This window comes from Triticum urartu, chromosome 7A (assembly GCF_056163025.1).
Source record: "Triticum urartu cultivar PI428250 chromosome 7A, HENAU_Tu73, whole genome shotgun sequence".
In the NCBI taxonomy this organism is placed as follows: domain Eukaryota; kingdom Viridiplantae; phylum Streptophyta; class Magnoliopsida; order Poales; family Poaceae; genus Triticum; species Triticum urartu.
Genome location: NC_141879.1, coordinates 142,556,523 through 142,560,923, shown reverse-complemented (window position 1 = coordinate 142,560,923; position 4,401 = coordinate 142,556,523).

Sequence of the window (4,401 nt, the reverse complement as noted above, 5' to 3'; positions counted from 1 at the left end):
ATGAAACCAACATCGCACGTACTTTGTACTCCGTATATACCCTGGTCTTTTCCTCCCACGGTAAAACGATGAAGTTAACCGTGCCAAAAGTGTGGGAGATGGAACAGCGGTTCTGAAGTTTACGGCATGGTCCATGTACACCTTCTCTAGTGATGTTTTTCTGGTACTCCAGCAAAGCTCTGATGAACAGATCTGACACAAACGGATCACAACCACTTTGCAACTTTGATGGTTGGTTGACTATTGTATATATATGCATGCATGTAGGCGTCGGACTTGTACGCGCGCCTTGGCGTTGGTGCGTGTCCTAACGACTGTCCTAATTACACACGATTCTGATCACGGCCGATAATGCATGTTACTACCACCTTGAGTCTCTGGCCTCGATCGCGTCGTCACCATCCAAATTTCAAAGACGTACTTGAAGGTCCAAATCAAGTGGTCTGCTAAGTGCTAACTAGCCTATATATAAGCTACTTCACCCCACAAATTTCAGCCGGACGCGTGCAGCCTTGTAAGCTTAATTGACGCGTGGTGCTACTACAACACCATGCAAAACGCGTTTTCCCGCCAAAAAGAAAAAAAGAAAAACTTATCGTAAGAGCATGTATAATGGTGCTATTTTAGGAGTGCCATGTAGGATAAATGATGAGATAAAGAAAAGAGAACTCATAAAAAATGCCTGTTTTTTCTTATTTAAGATAAGACAAGAGACGATATCTTAGCACAATATATGTCACCACGTTTTTAGAAATAACTAGTTATGAAGATAAGGCTAAAAAATGACTCATTGTAGACATCTTTTTTTGTCATCTCTTAATTACATGCAAGACCTAAGATAAGACTATCTTATCAACCATTGTACATGCCCTAATCCTGTAGCCTAGGAGCGACAGTACGTAAATTAAGGTGCTTTGCCGTATGTGCAGTGTGCACCCACCTCTCGCTTCTTTTGTACCTCCGACTCCCTCCCGTCATGATGATGCTGGTTCCGGTATCACTTCCAGGGCACGTGAGAGGGTTGGTTTTCACGTACACAACCCATCAAGATGTAGAGTAGCGTTTCTGCTCCGGTGCTCCCCCCTGGGCTGAACGCGGGGTGGAGAAACACATCGACGACCAGGATGAACCAAAAACGGTTCATAACGAGGGGCACGATCGTCTTTGTTGCCCCCGCGTATAGCCGTCGAGGAGCCCTGGGAGGCCCATACGGGCCCGGTTAGATCGTATGCCCGACCGTATACGTGTGCCCGTCCGTATACGTATTTGTTTGTATACGGAGGCCTTCCGTGCACGCGTGAAGCCGCCCGCGCGTGGGGCAGCACGTGTCACGGGTAGTTGCCAAAACTGTCCCATCATATAAATGTGGACGGCAACCACCTCCGGCCGCATCGCCCACCATTTTCCCCCGCCGCATCGTCTCCCTCTCTCCACTCTCCACTCCCCACTCCCTCTCCTCTCCAACCTCCTCGTCTCCCTCACCGCATCCTCTCCATCGCCATGGCGGACGCAGGAGGCGAGCGCCCCGATTGGGGCGCAGATCTGGTGGAGCAGGCGCGGCAGGTCGCTGCGGGCACCTTTGTGAGGGGGCGTGCCGGCGTCCAGCGCGGTCCAGCCAGATGCGCCCGCTCTGGCGAACTCCGGCGAGGCGCAGAAGGTGGAGGCGGGCTCTGGCGAGGCGCGGAAGGTGGGGGCGGGCTCTGGCGAGGCGCACGAGGTGGAGGCCGGCTCCGACGAGGAGGAAGCGGAGCAGAAGGTATCTGCGGCTAACTTTTAGTTGGTAGTTTTTAGATTGTAGGGTTTATGGCCAGAACTTTGTTTGGTTAGATTTGTTGGAGGTAGGGTTTTCTCTGCATTAGGGTTTTTCTGTGTTTGATTCGTGCAAGAATGGTGGACCACATATGATTATTAGATTAGGTTAGAAGTAGCCAGATTGAGGGATGGGGTTTTTTCAGATGCTTATTAGATTAGTAGTGGAATTTTTGCAATTCTTTAGGTATTTGGAGTCAAATATATACTTCTGTATTGGTTTGGGTTGGTGCCTGCTTTAGTTCTTTGGCTTGATGATTAATTAAATGGATGCTTAGTTCTAGGGATTATGGCTGTCATAGTTGCAATTCTTAGATGCTTGATTGATGCATGTTGTCATAGTTGCAGTTATTTGATGCTTGATTGATGCCTGTCAGGCAGAGGCTAAGAGATGGGTTGTGCATGGCCTTGTGTTTTTGGAAATTGTCTACGTGAGATGATTAGATGGTGCATTAGTTTGGTTGTAAATATAGTGAAGGATGTGCTCATGTACTGGGTGTTGTCATGTTAATCAAAAAGAGCTTCTCAAGGGCTGGATTTTTTTGTGCTGGATTGGGGCTTCTGAAGGAGAGGGGAAGTGTGGTCGAGGGGAAGGGGCAGTCTATGCTTATTTACTTTGGGTTAGTAGTGGAATTTTGTCGTTGCTTCAGAGATATTGACAGCATTGAACATCCTCTGCAATGCCGTTGCTTCAGAGATAAAAGCATCTTGGGGTTTTTTCAGATGCTTATTAGATTAGTGGTTGAATTTTTGCTTGTTAGAATTTAATTAGTATGAGGATGAATACCTTATTTAAGGGGGAATTTAAGGTCAGATAGATGTCATATGATTATTAGATCTGTAGTTCAATGTTGTTGACATTTATGATTATTTGATTTGATCTGTGGTTCAATGATACTGGATGGAAACATATTTGATTTGGAATGCATTAATTAAGATGTGCCAATGAATTGATTTAGATGATACAAGATTCATCTATAGTATAATTTGTTGTTGTTTAGGTAAGTAATGAAATTTTAGATGTTTGTTGGAGATGTATGCATTTATAGTTGAAGTTGTACCTAATTAACTACTGCATTATGTTAATATGTGTAGGAGCTTTGCTGCATTATCCCAAAAACAGTAATTTGTGCATATTAAAATTTGTAGTTGGCTTCTGTAATTAGTATATACTATATGTAAAGTGTGAAGTAAACATTCCAAGGCAGGATCCTAGCAACAAAATATACTATATGTTTTCATTAAGTAGTGTGGGGGGGGGGATTCCCTCAAAAGAAAAGTGTTGGGTTAATCCAGGGAATGTCAAGAATCTAGCTTGCATTTTCATTAGCATTTATGAAGGACATCATTTGTCTGTTGATTGATTGCTTAGATTCTGTATTTATAAGGAAAGCATTTGGTCACTTGCAACATACCAATGTGGTTCACATTCACAATTTTGTTTGTAATGACATTCTGTGAACTGCAATTCAATTCATTGTAATTGATGTGCTTGTTTGACAATATAGCAGGAGGAGGATCTTCTAGGCAACAAGAGGAAGTGGGACAAGACTGGGTTCTACCCATATGAGTCTGATGAAGATGAGCCGCACGAGGTAAGGCCTAGTTGAAATGTTATTTCTGCATTGAGTTAGTATTATGTGTTTATAGTTTTTGAATGCATAATGTATTAATGTCAGTCATTAATGTGTGCAGTATGAATCTGGAGATGATGTGGTCGAGGGGAACGTCGAGTCCTTTGAAGAGAAGGAGGTGTTGAAGATCAGGGCCCAAGGACCTGCTAAGTCCTACAACTGGAGGAATGAAAAGTACCGGTGCCCCTACTGCAGCAAGCCCAAGCCCAGGTCTGGGTTATTGGAGCATCTGATGGAACATTGCCGGGCTACATCAATCTCCAGTCATGACTACAGGATCATTGGTCAGCATTCTGCCCTCCAAAAGGTCCTGAGAAACCCTGACCTCTAGTCGTACATCATGCTGATCATCGGAAGCTGGAAGCCGTACTCATCATCAGTATATTTGATGATGTTTTACTTTTGGAAAGCTGCATCTGGGTCTGAACTGCTAGAAAACTTGCTATATTAATGTAATGTATTGTGTGTTTGAACTGGATCTGTTGTGAACTGTCTGCTACCTATTAGAATGCTATCTATATATGTGTGGCCTTATCTTTATTGGTGGTGAATGCTTCCTTCATGTTTAGTTGTTGTTTCGATGGTGCAATGATCACAAATGGCGCTTCAGTGTTGCTTGAGACATGCTGCAACACTTGTCTATGTTGTGGGCAAGTGCAACATGCTGTGCCCATGTGCCAATTATACCAAATATTGAATGTGGCAATGTTCCAAAATGGCTGTCATGAATTATAGTACATGGGGTTTAGTAAAGTTACTGATAATTGTTCATCCTCACACATTCCTTGATTGCATAATTTGAATAAGCAAAAAGATCAAATGCTCCATCATTTGAACCTATGTTGCAATTAGAGAGCAAATATTCCATCATCAAAGTGTGAAGGAATTAAATGTAAATTTAGAAGAGTAATGTAATACTAGTTAAAAATAATGTGTGCAAAAAAGGAATTTGAAATAA